The sequence below is a fragment of the Homarus americanus genome, unplaced genomic scaffold (genome assembly GCF_018991925.1).
Source record: "Homarus americanus isolate GMGI-L3 unplaced genomic scaffold, GMGI_Hamer_2.0 scaffold9514, whole genome shotgun sequence".
Taxonomy (NCBI): domain Eukaryota; kingdom Metazoa; phylum Arthropoda; class Malacostraca; order Decapoda; family Nephropidae; genus Homarus; species Homarus americanus.
The window spans coordinates 767,557-779,820 of NW_024728474.1; positions in this window are offsets into that span (position 1 = coordinate 767,557).

Sequence of the window (12,264 nt, forward strand, 5' to 3'; positions counted from 1 at the left end):
CACTACACCCCACCACTACCACTACACCACTACACCACACCCACCCTCACCACTACCACCCTCCACTACCACTACCACCCTCACCACCCTCATCCACCACCACCTCCCACCCCTCACCCACTCACCCCACCCCTCACCACCTCACCACCACTACACCCTCACCTCCCACCTCCCACCACTACACCCTCCCACTCCACCTCACTACACCCCTACCACTACACCCTCCCACCACTCCCACTACCCCTCTCATCACCACCACTACACCCTCACCACTACCACCCTCACCACTACCACCCTCATCACCACCATTACACCCTCACCACTAAATGCACAAGAAGGTTGGCAGTAAACCGGAGATGGGAAGGAACAACTGTATTCAAACTTGACCTTATGTTTTGAGTGATTCAGTGCCGAGAGTTGCAGTGTTGATGTTCTTTACTGGGGTCATGGAGGTGTGTGTGTGTGTGTGTGTGTGTGTGTGTGTGTGTGTGTGTGTGTGTGTGTGTGTGTGTGTGTGTGTGTGTGGTCATATCTTCTTTATTGTACTGTCACTGTGAGTCGTTCTGTGAATATCTTATGAGCTGCCTTACTCAACAAGCTTCTTTACTGAGAGATACAAGAGAGATAGAGAGACAAGAGAAAGAGAAAAATAGAGAGAAAGAGAAGAGTGTGATGACTTACATCCACACGTAAGATAGTGAACAATATATTATGGAAATGTTAAACTCAAAGGATATATTGCAGACATCCATGACAGTGTGATGGAAATTATTCTTACGAAAGAATACATTGATAAGAATGGGCAATAAACAGTAGACAAAACAGAATCCCAAGAGATAAGAAAAACCTCAAGAGTAAAGATCATGTACAGCTGGAGTCAAAAGTTCGCTTACTCCCAAAATGAAGCACCTTCGACCCCAAATGAGATAAAAAAAAAGCACACCCGCACCAGGCGACAGTTTGGGTAAGTAAGTTCGGAGACTCAATGCCATGACTCAGTTTCACCACGTATAGCTAACTTTTGTCCGCGACTGTACCAGATGGAAAGAGTCGAACAGAAGATTATGGTCCTTTCTTTCCGGGATAAACTACAAAAACCAGCTGGCCAGAACGCAAACAAGAAATATATGGTTTTACAGCCAGGCAGAAGAGAATCACTGATGTACAGTATAGTCATTGATCAGATCAGACCTAATGTGTCTTTGGCTTAAGGCACGAAACAACCGGATAGACAGACACTCACAAAGACAGGCACCCAGACAAACAAAACTGCCGTACTACATCTGTATCCAACTGGTGAAGAGAAGTGAAACAATGACAACAAGAAACGTGAAGGAGAAAGCAGGAGGCAGCAACTTGTACGATTTCTGAGATAAAGTTAGTTCGGTGGAGGAGTTGTGGTGTATAAGACGAGGTGCTGTTGGTGGTCTTATACCAGCTGTTGTGGTGTATAAGACGAGGTATTGTTGGTGGTCTTATACCAGCTGTTGTGGTGTATAAGACGAGGTGCTGTTGGTGGTCTTATACCAGCTGTTGTGGTGTATAAGACGAGGTATTGTTGGTGGTCTTATACCAGCTGTTGTGGTGTATAAGACGAGGTATTGTTGGTGGTCTTATACCAGCTGTTGTGGTGTATAAAACAAGGTATTGTTGGTGGTCTTATACCAGCTGTTGTAGTGTATAAGACAAGGTATTGTTGGTGGTCTTATACCAGCTGTTGTAGTGTTTAAGACGAGGTATTGTTGGTGGTCTTATACCAGCTGTTGTAGTGTATAAGACGAGGTATTGTTGGTGGTCTTATACCAGCTGTTGTAGTGTATAAGACGAGGTATTGTTGGTGGTCTTATACCAGCTGTTGTAGTGTTTAAGACGAGGTATTGATGGTGGTCTTATACCAGCTGTTGTAGTGTATAAGACGAGGTATTGTTGGTGGTCTTATACCAGCTGTTGTAGTGTATAAGACGAGGTATTGTTGGTGGTCTTATACCAGCTGTTGTAGTGTATAAGACGAGGTATTGTTGGTGGTCTTATACCAGCTGTTGTAGTGTATAAGACGAGGTATTGTATGGTGGTCTTATACCAGCTGTTGTAGTGTATAAGACTTGTTGGTGGTCTTATACCAGCTGTTGTAGTGTATAAGACGAGGTATTGTTGGTGGTCTTATACCAGCTGTTGTAGTGTATAAGACGAGGTATTGTTGGTGGTCTTATACCAGCTGTTGTAGTGTATAAGACGAGGTATTGTTGGTGGTCTTATACCAGCTGTTGTAGTGTATAAGACGAGGTATTGTTGGTGGTCTTATACCAGCTGTTGTAGTGTATAAGACGAGGTATTGTTGGTGGTCTTATACCAGCTGTTGTAGTGTATAAGACGAGGTATTGTTGGTGGTCTTATACCAGCTGTTGTGGTGTATAAGACGAGGTATTGTTGGTGGTCTTATACCAGCCGTTGTATGATTATATTATTCACTCCAGTCATCCCGAGTGTCTATAGTCAAATGGGGCCTATGGCTACTGGGCCCCAATGTAGCTTGACTATTAGGATTGGGGCCAAGTTCTATTGGGTCTCCAATTTCAATGGAGCCCATTGTTAAGGGAACCCAATACTATTGGTTTAATAAGGTTAATCTGGGTTCCAGTAGGACTGACTTACAACCGTGTCGCTGTCCCCATTACTAATGTCCCAGAACAACTGTAGCAATTTACTCATAAGTTATTACGATCCAGTTTAAGTGGATCCCAGTCCTAATGGGCCGTCATACTAGACACCAACCTAACTTAACCATTGTGACTGATTATAGTTCTTCCGAGATATTATATCAAGTTTCATTGAAATCCCTTTTGATTTGTCCAAGTTGTCGTGTCTACAAGACAGACGGAAGGACGGTCTCGCGCACGGACACACACAGACCAATACTATTTGCATGTTCCCACCGCCCGTTTTCAACGCCGCGGTGAACAAAATAGATGAGTTCCGTGTATTGAGCAGATAACCTCGGCAACTGTGGATATTGCACACACCAGGACCAGGGAGGTAATATCTCGATCACAGACGGTCTGTGTCTGAGGACGAGGGAGACCTCCAGACGCTCAGGGAGATCTACTGACCTGAGGGAGATGTACAGACACTGAGGGAGATCTCCAGACACTAAGAGAGATCTCCTAACCTGAGGGAGATGTACAGACACTGAGGGAGATCTTCAGACACTGAGGGAGATCTCCTAACCTGAGGGAGATGTACAGACACTGAGGGAGATCTCCAGACACTAAGGGAGATCTCCTAACCTGAGGGAGATGTACAGACACTGAGGGAGATCTCCAGACACTGAGGGAGATCACCAGATACTAAGGGAAATATCCAGACGTCTTTAAAATACACTTGAGTGGAGAATATCCCGAGAAAAATTCTATTAAGGGATCATGGTACCTCCTCCGGGCTGCTCTTAATATCGACTACCACTATAATATCGAAGAATTTGTGCTGCTTTTTGCATGATGGAAACATTGCCATAAAAATTTGTTGCCGTAAACAACACATGATACTTTAAGTCAGTGCATATGCGTGAGTGCGCGCGTGCCGTATGCGTGAGAGAGAGAGAGAGCGCATGCCGTGGAATGAAGGGAGTAATGAGAAAGAGTTATCTCTCTCTCTCTCTCTCTCTCTCTCTCCAAAAGTGAACCAGGAGGAGGAAGAGAAAGATTACAATGACACAGGTTAAACTGGCCCACATAAACCCAACAACCCTTAACCTAACCTAACCCAATCTAACCACTAAAATTGGGGGGTAATCCTAATGGCCAGACTGGGACCAATTATAGAACTGCAGCTTACCTCACCAGTGGCCGAGCGTGAGGGTATTATCTGGGAATTTCTATAATAACGTTAATTGGTCTCTTCCTGGTTGGCGCTGATCGTCATTACAGGTCAGTCTTAGTCACATAAGAAGATGAGTCACTTTTGGGTCGTTTCGTGAGACTTGTTTAACTAATGTTTATATTATTTTCTTTTAATGTTTTTTTTTTCCTGGAATTCTTAAACAAAATACTTCTAAGTTTATTCGATATTTTTTTTTGATATTTTACTCAACGGTGGCCGAGTGTATATTGCTCTCATCCCCTGTACCTAAGAGCAGTTGGGTTCAAATCCAGGGAACCATACAATTTACCTGAGATATAAACAGGTACCTAACTTTACCTACTGTAGCCAGACTGTCCCCCAACAGATTGGCTTATGGAACACAGTCACTCTCGTCCTCAACTTACTTCACTCAACATTTCAGGTGTGTCCGTGCTAACTATGACAGCGGCGGAAACCTTGTCTTAATAAAAATAAAATTGTACGTCCTGTTTCTTGTCTTCTTCAGCCAATGTACATATATATACATAAATGCATGCTAAGACAAAGCTTCTATCATATTGCCTTCCGCCTTGTACCACGCTAAAACTCGATACATTTTCGTCTAGGTTGAATATTGTACTCTTTTTTTTTTCCCTCAGTGACACACGTTTGGGAGACACTGTAAATTTTCCGAGATTGTGGTGCACGAACGACCCCTCCCACCCCAAAAAAAAACAGAAAAACGCTTAAATCACTAATAAAACACCAAAATATATAAGAAATCGCAGAATAACCCGTGATAATACCAACCCAAAAACACACACACAACCGCCCGGAATAAAACAAAGAATAAAACATTAAAATAAAAGAATTCCCCCCAACAATAAAATCATAGTCATCAGCTTTTGTAAGTTCCACTAAAGAAGAACGTCCACAATCCACAAAACAATGCCACTTATAATTTGTACCAATATCAACGCCAATTTGTTACTCTGTTACTTTTGTTAGGGCAAGTTTTCACCTGCTATGGTAGAGAGAGAGATAAAGAGAGAGAGAGAGAGAGGCCTGAACTGAGAGCTTGGCCAAGGTTATTGTTCACACACAGAACCTTGATAAAGGTCGAGTTTAAAAAAGAAAACAAAACTTACGGGGGAGGGAAGCAGGGACGGTTCCCTTTAGCCTCAAGGTTTAACACCTCCCAACACCCGGCCCTCATCCCCGCCCCCAACACCCGGCCCTCATCCCCGCCCCCAACACCCGGCCCTCATCCCCGCCCCCAACACACACACCAACACACGCTGTAACCTCTCTTGTTAAACAAACTATTTGAACCTAAAATAAAGCCAAATTATTTAACAAAGTATTTTATGAGTGCTAATAGATTAATTTTTTCCTGTTATTGTTACCGGTCACTTGGTTGTGCGGACAGTATGGAGTGTCGGGTCTGGTTAGTGTCAAGGGGGGATGGATCTCGTCCTTCAGTTGACTGTAAACCTATCTCATCAGACGACCCTGATTTACCAGTGAGTTACAATTTGAAAGAACCCTTCCCAGTAACACGCCAAGTTGGCTCTTAAACGTCTCTAATTGTGGCATTGTCGTGGATGAAGACTGTTTGTCGCATCTGGACTGTGAACAGTTACTTACCCGCAGCCACAAGTATGAGACTGTCCCTAGCGCCTCCCCTAGACTCAGGTAGGGAAATGTTGGATATAGAAGATGGTGACATACAGTTCTGTCCTTGGATTGAGGCGCAACCAGCAGTCCAGATGATTTAGTCAGGACACGTCGTAGATGTGACTTGTATAAGGTCTTTCTACGTCCTTCAGATTCCTTCGTTTATATATTCTCAAAGTTATGCAGCCCAAAAAGAGTTGCATCACCCACTCAGAAACAAGTTACCCAAAGTGACACGCTATGCACCTTGTAGTTCCAGTGTTGCTGTGTGTGATGGATACCTCCCATTAGCGGACGAGCTTCAGTTCGCTATTGTCGTGTCGTGAGAAGGATCTATCTAACATAAAACTAGTGAGAATTGCTTTCCAATGTCAACGTTTGCGTCTGGTCCATGAAGCGTCTGGTCACTTTAATCTGTTACTATAGTCCGGTAATGGTCGCTATCAGGGCAAAAACACATCGAGTGAGAACTCTTTCCCGTTATCAAAAATTAATGTTCCGGGCGTCGAGTAACCGCCTGACCTTGTGGGTGAATGACGTGTGCTACCCGAGCTGGTTTTGTTACATAGCACTCGCGCTGATTGGCTTTTGCAGGAAGGACTCCTTGTGATGGGTTTCCCTTCCATTAAGTTCCTGCACTACAATTTTTTTTTTTTTTGGGGGGGGGCGAGTATAACGCAATTCAAATATTTTCGCAGGTAAATATTACGCACAGTTACTGCAATATTCAAAACAAAACGTAGAATGACCCAGTAAAGACCACGTACTGTGCAGTGTTGTGCTATTACCGAGAACAATAAGTGTTTAAAACAGTGAGGCAGAGTAAGGGTCAGCGTGGAGGGAAGTGACAGCTGCCTGCACCAACTACAGTAAGACAACAGAAGAATTCTATAATATCATAACACCGTCATCCTACAACAGAAGATTAAACAGAAAACAGAGATCACTGTAAATTTCGACCGTAATCTACATGTAGTTCTGTCCATGAAGTGAGATTGACCACAAAATCTGGAATAGGGACTGTACCATTGAGGGGTTATCAGACATGCAGAATGGCAAACCTTTCATTGCTGAAGAGGACCGCAAGTCACGGTCGAATATACAGTGCTCTCGCTTCTGTGTTTTATCTTCTACAGTGGCATAACACTGTAAAATTAAGTTACATTAGAACTGTCCCTAACCCTAACGATTAGGGCCTAGAAAACAGTATGGTTGGAATCCAATAGATCAATCCCCTGTGAAGACAAACACAGACTGCAGCGTAACAAACTTTCAGAAGTAATGACCCGAGGCATCAAGGCCTCATAATGCTTGTTAAAACTTCTGACCGAAACTTTTAAAACACAAGTTGAGCAGAACCAAGACATAGTCTCTCTCTCTCTCTCTCTCTCTCTCTCTCTCTGGTGCTCATGGCGTCTCCTGAATTATTAACGACAACAAGGTAAGAGTTCTGTTATCGGCCAAGAGATAAATCACCCAACGCCCCGTAAATCCCTGGTTTGGTTAAGTTAGGTTCTTGGAGGCAACTTTCAAGCTAATCTGTTCACCCCTTTAAGAGTTATTACAGGACATGACGCAAACACATTCCACATAATCGTTGGGTGACAAATTAAGGATCACCTGAAGATTAATCACCCTAAACCTAACCTAACCTAACGTAATCTAACCTAAAACCTGACCTAATCTAACCTTCTATCTTCCAACCAAACACTTATTCCTTCCCTCCCTTCTCCCTCCCCTCTCTCCCTCTTTTCTCTCTCCCTCTTTTCTCTCCCCCTCTCCCTCCCTCTCTTCTCTCCCTCCCTCTCTTCCCTCTTAATAGTGGACCTTAAGATAAATTCCTGAATTTATAAATAATGATATGTTGATTTACTATGAATACAGAGTGTCTTATTTGTTGCCTGAGGTGTGGCTGTGTGACGACCTGAGGTGTGGCTGTGGGACGACCTGAGGTGTGGCTGTGTGACGGCCTGGGGTGTGGCTGTGGGACGACCTGAGGTGTGGCTGTGTGACGACCTGAGGTGTGGCTGTGTGACGACCTGAGGTGTGGCTGTGTGACGACCTGAGGTGTGGCTGTGGGACGACCTGAGGTTTGGCTGTGTGACGACCTGAGGTGTGGCTGTGGGACGACCTGAGGTGTGGCTGTGTGACGACCTGAGGTGTTGTTGTGTGACGACCTGAGGTGTGGCTGTGTGATGACCTGAGGTGTGGCTGTGTGACGACCTGAGGTGAGGCTGTGGGACGACCTGAGGTGTGGCTGTGTGACGACCTGAGGTGTGGCTGTGTGACGACCTGAGGTGTGGCTGTGTGACGACCTGGTGTGGTTGTGGGACGACCTGAGGTGTGGCTGTGTGACGACCTGAGGTGTAGCTGTGTGACGACCTGAGGTGTGGCTGTGTGACGACCTGAAGTGTGGCTGTGTGACGACCTGAGGTGTGGCTGTGGGACGACCTGTGATGACTTTCTGGAGCCACACACGACAGGTAGCAGCCCTGTTATAACTTTACCTTCAGCTTCGTTAATCATTTACATCGGGGGAGACTGTCTCTCTGAGGTTATACCCTGGCTAGATATTGTTCGTTCTTATGGAGGCAGAGTCTTATATGAGGCGAGGGTGATTGGGGAATAGTGGCAAATTTTCTAATAATACCTAACCTACCTTAACCTAACCTACCTTAACCTAACCTACCTTAACCTAACCTACCTTAACCTAACCTACCTTAACCTAACCAACCTTAACCTAACCTAATTAACCTAACCCTTAACCCAACCAACCCAACCTACCTTAACCTAACCTACCTTAACCCAACCTGGCCTTAACCTAACCCACCTTAACCCAACCTAACCCTACCTTAACCCAAACCAACCCACCACTTAACTCCCTTTAACCTAACCCACCTCAACCTAACCCATCTTAACCTAACCTTCTTAACCTAAACCTAACCCCTTAACCTAACCCCTAACCCAATCCACTTAACCCCCACTTAACCCAACCTACCTTAACCCAACCTACCTAACCCAACCACCTTAACCTAACCTACCTTAACCTACCTACCTTAACCCAACCTACCTTAACCCAACCCTTAACCCACCTCCTTAACCCAACCTACCTTAACCCACCTTAACCCAACTCCACCTTAACTCTAATCTTCCTTAACCCAACCTACCTTAACCCAACCTACTTAACCTAACCTACCTTAACCCAACTCATTTTAACTCAACTCTACCTTAACTCAAATACCTTAACCTAACTCACCTTAACCTAACCTACCTTAACCTAACCTACCTTAACCTAACCTACCTTAACCTAACCTACCTTAACCTAACCTACCTTAACCTAACCTACCTTAACCTAACCTACCTTAACCTAACCTACTTTAACCTAACCTACCTTAACCTAACCTACTTTAACCTAACCTACCTTAACCTAACCTACCTTAACCTAACCTACCTTAACCTAACCTAAGTTAACCTATCAACATATTATTATAACTATATAAAGAAACTATTCAAGGATTTTCTTTATCCTAACAAGACCGGGAGAGGGCGATCACACTCATGGCTCTCTCATCATTCCTATTTTCTAGTCGTCTGACATAACTTCTACTTTCTGTCTCTCTTCCACATGTTAGTCACTCACTGATAACCAATAAATTCCGGCGTTTTCTTCCCATCCTCACATTTTCCTGATGTTTCTTACCTCTCTGGTCAACCATGATGGCGGCAGGGTCCAGGATCTGCGGCCACCATGGAGACAAAAGGAACCATAACTATCTAAACTATGGGAGGACAATACTGATTACCTCCCTGGGTCACCTTCTGTCCCACACACACACCGAGATTCCTTGACATCCATTTTGATTTGTACGGTTATCTGGATTAATAAATTACCGGACGGAAGGGCCTACGGATGGGAGGACACGGATTCTATTTCCAAGTTTCCCGTCAGTCACATCAGATGAGACAGTAACTCCCTGCACCGTCAATATCGAGGGGTGGCTGACTGTCTTGTTACGCGAGTGTGGTGCTGGACATAAAGAGGTAATTGGTTGAAAGGGCCCCAGTCACAACACGCCCCAACCTAACACTAATAACTGGGGCTCAGGGACCATCTCAACAGTCACCAATGATAGTTTCTTTACTCTTAAGTTATTGTTGTTATTATGAAACTTTAGTGTGATATCGTTCTCACTCACCCTCTAAATGTCACACCATCTTCAAGAAAAATAAGGGCGATAACTATGAGAAAACACCTAAACCACATACACCACACCCCCACACACACCACACCCCCACATACGCCACACCCCACACACACCACACCCCACACATACCCCACCTCCACAACACCCCCCCACACAGTAACAAGTTGTAAGGATCCCAGTTAAAATAGAGCCTACCCTACCCTACCCATCAAAACTGGAGTATATTAAGATAAGGACCTAATAGGCCTCGAGACCATTAGGATTAGGGATCATCATTGGTCTTGAAACCATTAGGATGAGGCTTCAACTCTGATGGTGAATTTATGTTAATCATTCTCCAATAACCGACTCAATAACCGACTCAATAACCGACTCAATAACTGACTCAATAACCGACTCACTAACCGACAATACATAAGACTCACCTGTAAGAAGATTACATTAGACAAATATAACTCTCACTATTCATCTCCAATTAATATCTCTCATCAACTATTTCAAGGCAGCGAAGAATTAATAGGTCAGAGGCGTGGAACATTATCTACAAAGTAACAGACAATACCAAAATAATCCCCCCCCAAAAAATAAATGCACCATACACGCTTCCTTGACTCTTCAACTAACGGGTATATATAAAGAATGGAAGACTAAACACTTGTCATAATACTACCCAGAACCAACCTAACCTAACCAACCCTCATAACCTAACCTAATAACCCGAAGTGCTCTTGTGGGTAATATTAATAATACGAAAACTAAAATCGTTAGGTTATATTAAGTAACTAAGTAGGTCAAGGTAAGTAGATTAGGTTAAGTAGGTCAAGGTAAGAAGGTCAAGGTAAGTAGGTCAAGGTAAGTAGGTCAAGTTAGGTAGATTAAGTTAAGTAGGTCAAGGCAGGTAGGTCAAGGTAAGTAGATTAGGTTAAGTAGGTCAAGGTAGGTTGGTCTAGTTAGGTAGATTAGGTTAACTAGGTCAAGGTTAAGTAGATCAAGGTAAGTAGGTCAAGTTAGGTAGATTAGGTTAAGTGGGCAAAGTTAAGTAGTTGTGGTTAAATATTCGATGCATTAGGAAGAAATATTCTACTGAAGCTTCCATCAAAAATATAATAAATATTCCTAAACACCCAAGTACAGTTCCGTGGTCTTAAGGTGTTTAGGAGACTTATAAGCTACACTCTTTTCTCCTGTACTCTGTGGCTAACACTGTACTCGATCGCCTTCACTTCCCCAGCTGTATAGTTAGGTACCCACTCACTGCTGGGTTAAAAGGAGCTCAAACCTGAGAAACTCGGATAACTCACTAGACGTAACTCACTACAGTATGGATAAAAAATACAGATTATTGAATTCCTCTTACTGATTTTTAGGTCATATCTACACTCTACCTTACATTGAAATTATCTTTTATTTACTCAAGTTTTGTGCTCATGGCTCGGACACACGCACACACGGACAATTTAATAGAAAAAACAAATCCGAAACTTCCCACACAGAAGGTAAGTGATAGGTCTTGAGTTTACCAGACTGAGAGAGTTAAGTCAATATTGTAGCAGTACAGCTTGTCTTATTCCCTAGCTGTTGGCTTGCCACCCACAGCTCACCCAGGTGTGCATATGGGTACAGGACTTTAATGTTGGTTAAAGAGAAGGTCGTCGAATACCAGGCCAGCCACACTGCTTACTTGTGTACCAACAGTGAAAAGGTACAGTGAGTGTGCAGTTGTAGTGTATCCAAGTCAACTTTCATGGTATTAAAGGTTTAAAAGCGGTATTACCTGCAGGATAAAAGTCTCTATTACAGAACAGATGATTCCATTTATCAAAATCGTAACCTGTGCTGGTGAACTAACTCTCTCACCTAGGAAGAAGTTACCAGACATGGCAACATTTCAACTCACGTGAACTTGTAAATGTGTGAAGTTTAATTAGTTTAATTTCTCGCTCCCATCACCATGATTGTATTGAACTGTGATCACCTAACCTCTGGAAAGCGAATTAACTAACCAGATGCCATTGTTCGCCAGCGGCCACCTGTTACCTGTGTGCTACCTGTTACTGTGTATCACAACGGGGTACCAGGTTATTAGTCGGCCGATCCTTTTTTTCAGAAACCGTGATACAGGTACAGTTACAGGTACAGTTACAGGTACAGTTACAGGTACAGGTACAGGTACAGTTAAAGTTACAGGTACAGTTCCAGGTACAGGTACAGTTACAGGTACAGGTACAGGTACAGGTACAGTTACAGTTACAGGTACAGTTCCAGGTACAGGTACAGTTACAGGTACAGGTACAGGTACAGGTACAGGTACAGTTACAGGTACAGTTACAGTTACAGGTACAGGTACAGGTACAGTTACAGTTACAGGTACAGTTCCAGGTACAGGTACAGTTACAGGTACAGGTACAGGTACAGTTACAGTTACAGGTACAGTTACAGGTACTTGTATATCCACAGGTATCGACTGTATGTAATGAGCTTATGTCTGTATATTATTATATTAATAAGAATATTTTGCTTTATCTATAAGTAATAAGCGCTGTCA